This window comes from Paramisgurnus dabryanus, chromosome 9 (assembly GCF_030506205.2).
Source record: "Paramisgurnus dabryanus chromosome 9, PD_genome_1.1, whole genome shotgun sequence".
Classification (NCBI taxonomy): Eukaryota; Metazoa; Chordata; class Actinopteri; order Cypriniformes; family Cobitidae; genus Paramisgurnus; species Paramisgurnus dabryanus.
Window position 1 is genome coordinate 42,256,648 of NC_133345.1, and position 9,062 is coordinate 42,265,709.

The window sequence follows — 9,062 nt, forward strand, 5'->3', positions numbered from 1 at the left end:
TATATTTTTTTCTTTGTTTTTTCTGATTTGAGGTTATGAAAATGTTTTAATTTGTAATAAAGGTTTTTTGAAAATTCTAAATTCTCTCTATCTCTCTCTCTCTCTCTCATGAGCGTGGATCAGATCCTGCATTAAAACATGAACTTCTGATTTGCTAGCTCAACGTTCTACCTCTGGGTTATACAATGAGAACGTATAGAGTTAAATGCCCGCTAGCCTCCACCCCAAAAGCCAGCGCCTTCGCCGGCTCCCCCTTTGGCTGCGTCTATTCCGGTATCGCTTCTCGGCCTTTTGGCTAAGATCAAGTGTAGTATCTGTTCTTATCAGTTTAATGTCTGATACGTCTCCTATCCGGGGACTATATGTTAAATGGATTTTTGACCTTCGGAAATGGAAGCGGAGCTTGCTCCTTCCACTCCATGCATCAACATGGTATTGCAGTGTTTCCATGAATGGTGCGCTCCCCATCTCGGGGATAAATAAGTCGCGATAAAAAAAAGAATTTGCTTCTTTTGTGCGTGAATGACGGTGTTTTTTCTAATCCGTGTGTTTTAAAATTGCTGTGATTTCGTTGGCTTTATTGGTTTAACGAAAAGCTTGCGTGGAAATGAACACGCTGATAAAGAAATGTTTTTGTAATGTATTTAATTAATTTCTTTACAAGTTTGCGGAGGTGATACGAGGACGAATTAAACATCCTCGACACAGCTGAAGGCGCAACAAAAGCGAACGAGACCGATTGGAATGTTAAAAACACCTGAAAACTTTTTTCACTACCCTTCATACTACAGCTGTCGAAAAACCACAGCAACGTCGACAGACCTGGAAGCATAGCTGTACTTGTTTAACTCACAACGACAACGGGTAAGTCATTGAGCCCTGTGTTTTTATTTATCCACGTTCTAAAATTGCTATGCTTTCGTTGTTTCTTGATTGCTCTGTACATTTTTTTTTGTTTCTATTCCACGTAAAGTTACTTTGTAATAACGAAACCATATATTTGAATGCGCAATTTAAATCCATTTGATTTAAATTGTTTCACATATTTCACTCTACACGGTTCAACCGGGCTGGAAACGGAATAAAAACAGGGTAGATCTCGAAGAATGTTTGGTCTCAGACGTGGCTTCGTGCGCTTTCCACCTGGTCACACACAGTAAATGAAATGTTAGTCGGACGGCCTCCGGGGGCGCCGTCGATGTGATCGGTCACAGGAAGATGCGGCCGTCTGGCCTCAAAGGGTGTCGCTCATACTTACCTGGCAGGGGAGACACCATGATCATGAAGGTGGTTCACCCAGGGCGAGGCTCAGCCATTGCACTCCGGTTGGGCTGACCCTTTGCGAATTCCCCAAATGTGGGAATCTCGACTGCAAAATTTCTGATAGTGGGGGACTGCGTTCGCGCTCTCCCCTGACCTTTGTGTTAAAAATAGATTCGCTTGTCGTTTTACGTAAAATCCAAGAGACGTCTAACCACGGCCCAAGAATACATTAGTCATCAAAAAAGCGGCTATTCAACGACTACATAACTTTTAATAGACAGCGAATAAGTGTCTAGGCTAAAACAAGGCTTAATTTGGGCTGTCAGTGAAAATCTAATAGCCGTTTGACCATTCCAAACGAATAGACTAGCCATTAAATAGAACCACAATCAAACGGCTACATGTCTAAGAGCACAAAATAATGCTTAGATGATTCTTTTACTTCCAATATAAGAGGTTCTCGGGAATGGCAATCATCCAAACTAATAAATTATAAAGGCTTTTATAAGAAAATGACAACAGTTAAACAACCTAGACAGCGTTGGGCAATACAAAATGCTAATAAATACAAGACAAATTGAAATATTGTACATGCATGTACATTAAACAAGCCAACAAATCTGCCAATGGGCTACGACAATTTTTCTTGAATTAAGTGTTTATATCTAGATTTGTTTCTTACCCCTTTGGCAGATTTATTTGCTTGTTTTAAGCCCAAATTCTGAGTTTTTTCTCCCTAAAGGCTAGGTTTATTTTCTTAGGGCATTTTGCTCATCAAAAAATGCATCTTATTTTAAGACTTTCTAGATATTTGTATAGTTAAAACAGTTCGAAATAACAAGTAAGAAATGATTTTTTGCAATGTATTCATTCATTCGCTACCCTTCATACTACAGCTGTCGAAAAACCACAGCAACGTCGACAGACCTGGAAGCGTAGCTGTATTTGTTTAACTCACAAAGACAACGGGTAAAGTATTTTCTTGATTACCTAAATGACTTGCTGTAGGAAAATAAGTTTAGGTTTAAGGGGGGAAATACAGTTTAAAGGGATATTTCAATTTATGATGATAATTCTGTCATCATTTACTCATGCATACAGGCTTACAACAACACGAGGATTAGTTTTTTTCTGAGTAACACAAAAGAAGGTATTTTGAGGAATGATGGTAAACCCACAGCAGATAGTCACCATTGACTTCCATAGTAGGAATAAAAAAATATGATGGAATTTAATAGGTACCATCAACCGTGTGCTAACCATCACTTTGCAAAATATTTTCTTCATCATTTATCACGATACTTCCAAAATATTTTTTCCTACTAAGTCAATATTTCATTATTTGCTTTACAAGCTTAAAAATGATGGTGACAGGATTCCATGGTAATCACAAACAGGTAAACAAGTAAAATAATCACTATTTACTTTTAAAAGCATTTTGAAAATTGCTTGCTTATGCTGGGAGTAAAGGTATTTCATGCAAAAGGTATTTCCTCTTTAAAAGGTAATGTATGCTTCTTTTAAAGCTGACACATTTGCCACATTAAAATAACAGAAATGTGTACTGTTTAAACTTTTTGGAGCCGGTGTGTCTGTGTTCTTGGGGCACACATCTACATGTAAAAGCAGAATTGCTTATTATTCTTCTCTATTTCTTGTATAGGTCAATTATGAGTGAAGAACCGTTCACCAAATGAAGACCGCAGCCAGGTGACGGGATCCTGTGGTAATCACAAACAGGTAAACCAGTAAAATAATCATCATTTAATGTTAAAATAATTTTGAAAATTGAAGTTCTGTGTGTTCTTATTGTACTTTATTTATTTCTGCAGGTAAGCACCATACCGTAAGCTTCATTCCCTTTATAACAGGTAAGGTTCATACTGTTTTATTCTTTTGTACTGTTTTATTCGTACTGTTTTAAATCATTCAGTAAATGCAAAGTTAAACTGATGTGTTTTTAATCTAGATTTAAAAGTGTCTACTGTTGAAGCACATCTGATCTCTTCTGAAAGCTGATAATAACTGAATGCTGAGGCACCTTGTTTTGAGTGAACCCTTGTTTTTTCTAAATGACCTGATCCTATTGATCCGAGTAATCGGTTTCATATTCGATTAGCATATCTGTCATGTATTGTAGCCATGAAGTGGTTTTTAAACAAGAAACAGTACTTTTTAAATCCATTGACCATTGCAATAATCGGCCCTGCTGGTGATGAAAGCATGAACAAGTTTCTCTAAGTCCTGTCTTGAGACAAAACCTCTAATTCTGGCAATATTTCTGAGATGGTAGTAAAAGCAGAATTCCTTATTATTTTTCTCTATCTCAGGCTCTACGGCATATATGTCATGATTTTATTTGTCTATTTATATGTCTATTTACAAGGACTGCCTTGGCCAAATGTTATTGTTAATTAATATTGAAGCAGTTATTTAACATAGGTCCTTTGAGTAGTGATTTGTGTAATGATCCATATATCTATTTTTATGTATATTTTTAACTTAGGAATGTGATTTTAAAGCTCATATTTGTTATTGTATGACACCTCTCATGTTATGAAAGTAAAAAATAAATGTATTTTCTGATGTCTTGCATTTCTGTTTTTAAACTGTTAATCCTTATCAAGTGCTATACATTAGAAAGTGGATATAGAGTGAAATGCACACGGTGAATAATGAACGCAGACCTTCAGTGCCGGACCTCTGACCCGCTAACCTCCATCCCGACAGCCAGCGCCTTCTCCGGATGCCATTGCGGTATCGCTTCTCGGCTTTTTGGGTAAGATCGAGTGGACACCGGGGACTACACGTTTAAATGGATTTTTGACCTTCGGCTATGGAAGCGAGGCTTGTTCCGTCCACTCCGTGCATCGACTCTGGCGCTTTCCGGGGACAAATAAGGTGAGTTTAAAATCAGAGTTTGCTTCTTTAGTGCGTGGTTGCCAGTTTGTTTGCCAGTCCGTGGTCCATAATACGTTCCGCGTTCGTGGTCTCTCCATCGCTCAGTACTTTTCTGTGTTTCTATTTTACGTAAAGCTAACACCAAAACGATTGTGGAAGGCGCTATATAGATTGTTCTCAAAGAAAAAAAACGAGAAACAAACCCATGTGAATATGGGTCAAATTATCTAGGCGGAGCACTTCGTTCAAAGAAAAACGCAACAGAATTGTTTGCGTTGAACAAAGACAATGGTGCCTGCAGACATCGAATGTGTATTGTGGATAAAAAATGGCCAGTGGGGTGGGACAATTTTTCTTGAATTAAGTGTTTATGGGAAAAGTTCACGAATTTTTTCTTACCCTGTAGTCAGATTTATTTGCTTGTTTTAAGCATAAAATAACAGGAGAAGAAATTGTGTAGGGGGAGCAGAGGGTTTTTTTTCGTTCAAAGAAAAGCAGCGTGGCACGAATGAATGTTTGGCTGAAATGCTATCGTAATTTCCCCCTTAATTTTCCTTACAAACATGAAACCAGAGAGAAGGGTCAGTTGGCATCGAATTGCACCTTGTATTCGGTGATTGATTGAGGAAAAATATGCGTATGTGTATATATATACTTGTTTTGTTGAACAGAGACAATGGCCGCGTGCTCCAGCGTCACCTATATGCCTATTTCACAAAATGGCGGCTTTGACCGGAAGTAGGGAAAACATCGTTCAGGTTGCACCACTACGATGGCCACTCAATATAGTATGGACTGACAGCTGCTTTGTTTTCTCCTACACATGAATTTACTTGTAAAAATAACAATAACAGATATTGTCGATTGGTGTTATATTATTTTTTTAGCATTTCGTATTATCAAAATATATCATATGTTAGACAGCTTATCAATTTTAAATAAAATAACGAGACATACATAACTATTCGTGTCTGCTCCCGTTTATTGTAATGAGTGTGCACATTTGGAGAAATACTTAGACATTTTACTTCTTATTTCTTTAGACTGAATAATTATTTCTTATTAATTCCAAAGTATGCGACCCGATGATCTAATCGTGGTGTATGTGCTATTCCTCGTTTGTTTGCCTGCATCCATTGCTTTACGGCTTGCTTGTTGCGTTTAAATGCACATTTGATTTCTTTACCAGCATTGGATTTAGACCATTCAATGAGAAGAGTTAACAGCGTTTATTATGATTGATAAGCCCTCAACGGAGAATGAGGTCGGCATACATTAAAAGCCTTATTTTGTTTTTATCGTGTGCCTTCCAAAATGTATGCGACGAAACTTAAATCACGCAAAATATGAATGGTAACTAGACGTGCTTGTTGTGTGCAAGGAGTGCATTTATTTGTAAACTTTTGCTAAATCAAAATGGTTTATTTGTATTTGCTTTTTACCTGGGTTTTATCAGGTTCGCAGTCGGGACATTTTTAATCCATAGTGTATGCATAATTAATTTCAAAGAAATAAGAAGTAAAATGTGTAAGTATTCCTCAAAATGTGCTTTGGACTAAGTCCCCCGTCATCACAGCAAACGGGAGCAGACCCGAATAGGTATGTCTAGTTATTTTATTAAAAATTTCCAGCCGTCTGTAAATTTATGTTTGAAAGAAAAAAGTAAATTAATATCTTACTTACTGTTTTTGTCTTGTTTTCTAGTGAATATCTGACAATGCTTAAATGGAGATACATTTACTTGGTAAGCAAAGTGGCTTAAGATATTATGTATTGTAATAGAAAATTGTTATAAAAACGTTTTGTTTTTGCTGGGAATTCTTGTATATATTTCACAGCTATATAATTAATTATAATAACGCACTTTTTGTTGATAAACATGTTAAAAAATACATTAACACATAATAATGTGGCAACAAATCAAATGTGCATTTAAATGCAACAAGCAAAAATAAATAAATAAAGCAAATGCACGGAAAAGAAACGAGGAATAAAAGAAACACCGCGATTAAAAAAATCAGATCGCATACTTTGTAAAATAATTGAAATAAATTATAAAAATCAACAGGTTTATATTTAAAACAAATAAAAAATATCTGCCAGCGGGGTAAGAAAAATAAACTTAATTCTAGTTTCAACTTAATTCAATAATAAACTCAATTTAGGTTTATTTTTCTTACCCCACTGGCAGATATTTTTACTTGTTTTAAGCCTTAACCTATTACATTTTAGAATTTATTTCAGTAAACAAGACTTAAATTCTAAGCCACTTTGCTTATTAAGTAAATGTATCTCGATTTAAGAATTATTTTTTAACTCGAAAACATTAAGAAAATACTAAGTAAACGAACAAATTGGGATGTTCAAAACACTTAAATATTTTTTTTCACTCTACCCTTCATATTACAGCTGTCGAAAAACCACAGCAACGTTGACAGACCCGGAAGCCATGATACATTAGCAGTTTTTAAAATAAGTTAAATCTAGAATCCTTATTGGTTTTAGATACTTTAAAGCAATGAATGATCTTCTTTCTTTTGAATTGATTTGGTATTATGGAGGAGCTCTGTGTCTGGTTATTGAAGATGATTTGTTCTTTGCTCCTATGTTGGCTTATTTTTTTGTTATTTCCGTTACTATATATATTTTTTTCTTTGTTTTTTCTGATTTGAGGTTATGAAAATGTTTTAATTTGTAATAAAGGTTTTTTGAAAATTCTAAATTCTCTCTATCTCTCTCTCTCTCTCTCTCTCTCTCATGAGCGTGGATCAGATCCTGCATTAAAACATGAACTTCTGATTTGCTAGCTCAACGTTCTACCTCTGGGTTATACAATGAGAACGTATAGAGTTAAATGCCCGCTAGCCTCCACCCCAAAAGCCAGCGCCTTCGCCGGCTCCCCCTTTGGCTGCGTCTATTCCGGTATCGCTTCTCGGCCTTTTGGCTAAGATCAAGTGTAGTATCTGTTCTTATCAGTTTAATGTCTGATACGTCTCCTATCCGGGGACTATATGTTAAATGGATTTTTGACCTTCGGAAATGGAAGCGGAGCTTGCTCCTTCCACTCCATGCATCAACATGGTATTGCAGTGTTTCCATGAATGGTGCGCTCCCCATCTCGGGGATAAATAAGTCAAGTATAAAAAAAAGAATTTGCTTCTTTTGTGCGTGAATGACGGTGTTTTTTCTAATCCGTGTGTTTTAAAATTGCTGTGATTTCGTTGGCTTTATTGGTTTAACGAAAAGCTTGCGTGGAAATGAACACGCTGATAAAGAAATGTTTTTGTAATGTATTTAATTAATTTCTTTACAAGTTTGCGGAGGTGATACGAGGACGAATTAAACATCCTCGACACAGCTGAAGGCGCAACAAAAGCGAACGAGACCGATTGGAATGTTAAAAACACCTGAAAACTTTTTTCACTACCCTTCATACTACAGCTGTCGAAAAACCACAGCAACGTCGACAGACCTGGAAGCATAGCTGTACTTGTTTAACTCACAACGACAACGGGTAAGTCATTGAGCCCTGTGTTTTTATTTATCCACGTTCTAAAATTGCTATGCTTTCGTTGTTTCTTGATTGCTCTGTACATTTCTTTGTTTCTATTCCACGTAAAGTTACTTTGTAATAACGAAACCATATATTTGAATGCGCAATTTAAATCCATTTGATTTAAATTGTTTCACATATTTCACTCTACACGGTTCAACCGGGCTGGAAACGGAATAAAAACAGGGTAGATCTCGAAGAATGTTTGGTCTCAGACGTGGCTTCGTGCGCTTTCCACCTGGTCACACACAGTAAATGAAATGTTAGTCGGACGGCCTCCGGGGGCGCCGTCGATGTGATCGGTCACAGGAAGATGCGGCCGTCTGGCCTCAAAGGGTGTCGCTCATACTTACCTGGCAGGGGAGACACCATGATCATGAAGGTGGTTCACCCAGGGCGAGGCTCAGCCATTGCACTCCGGTTGGGCTGACCCTTTGCGAATTCCCCAAATGTGGGAATCTCGACTGCAAAATTTCTGATAGTGGGGGACTGCGTTCGCGCTCTCCCCTGACCTTTGTGTTAAAAATAGATTCGCTTGTCGTTTTACGTAAAATCCAAGAGACGTCTAACCACGGCCCAAGAATACATTAGTCATCAAAAAAGCGGCTATTCAACGACTACATAACTTTTAATAGACAGCGAATAAGTGTCTAGGCTAAAACAAGGCTTAATTTGGGCTGTCAGTGAAAATCTAATAGCCGTTTGACCATTCCAAACGAATAGACTAGCCATTAAATAGAACCACAATCAAACGGCTACATGTCTAAGAGCACAAAATAATGCTTAGATGATTCTTTTACTTCCAATATAAGAGGTTCTCGGGAATGGCAATCATCCAAACTAATAAATTATAAAGGCTTTTATAAGAAAATGACAACAGTTAAACAACCTAGACAGCGTTGGGCAATACAAAATGCTAATAAATACAAGACAAATTGAAATATTGTACATGCATGTACATTAAACAAGCCAACAAATCTGCCAATGGGCTACGACAATTTTTCTTGAATTAAGTGTTTATATCTAGATTTGTTTCTTACCCCTTTGGCAGATTTATTTGCTTGTTTTAAGCCCAAATTCTGAGTTTTTTCTCCCTAAAGGCTAGGTTTATTTTCTTAGGGCATTTTGCTCATCAAAAAATGCATCTTATTTTAAGACTTTCTAGATATTTGTATAGTTAAAACAGTTCGAAATAACAAGTAAGAAATGATTTTTTGCAATGTATTCATTCATTCGCTACCCTTCATACTACAGCTGTCGAAAAACCACAGCAACGTCGACAGACCTGGAAGCGTAGCTGTATTTGTTTAACTCACAAAGACAACGGGTAAAGTATTTTCTTGAT

General features: G+C 36.8%; 4 non-coding genes across 4 annotated transcripts; all 4 read left to right on the forward strand.

Moving 5' to 3' along the window:
• Positions 1-275: 275 nt before the first annotated feature.
• Positions 276-466, forward strand: LOC135764646 (U2 spliceosomal RNA). The gene has a single exon (XR_010540171.1). It is a non-coding gene; the product is annotated as a U2 spliceosomal RNA (small nuclear RNA).
• Positions 467-1,250: 784 nt separating this feature from the next.
• Positions 1,251-1,415, forward strand: LOC135764715 (U1 spliceosomal RNA). The gene has a single exon (XR_010540232.1). It is a non-coding gene; the product is annotated as a U1 spliceosomal RNA (small nuclear RNA).
• A 5,673-nt stretch (positions 1,416-7,088) lies between these two features.
• Positions 7,089-7,279, forward strand: LOC135764663 (U2 spliceosomal RNA). The gene has a single exon (XR_010540187.1). It is a non-coding gene; the product is annotated as a U2 spliceosomal RNA (small nuclear RNA).
• Positions 7,280-8,062: 783 nt separating this feature from the next.
• On the forward strand, positions 8,063-8,227 carry LOC135764608 (U1 spliceosomal RNA). The gene has a single exon (XR_010540136.1). It is a non-coding gene; the product is annotated as a U1 spliceosomal RNA (small nuclear RNA).
• The last annotated feature ends 835 nt before the right edge of the window (positions 8,228-9,062 follow it).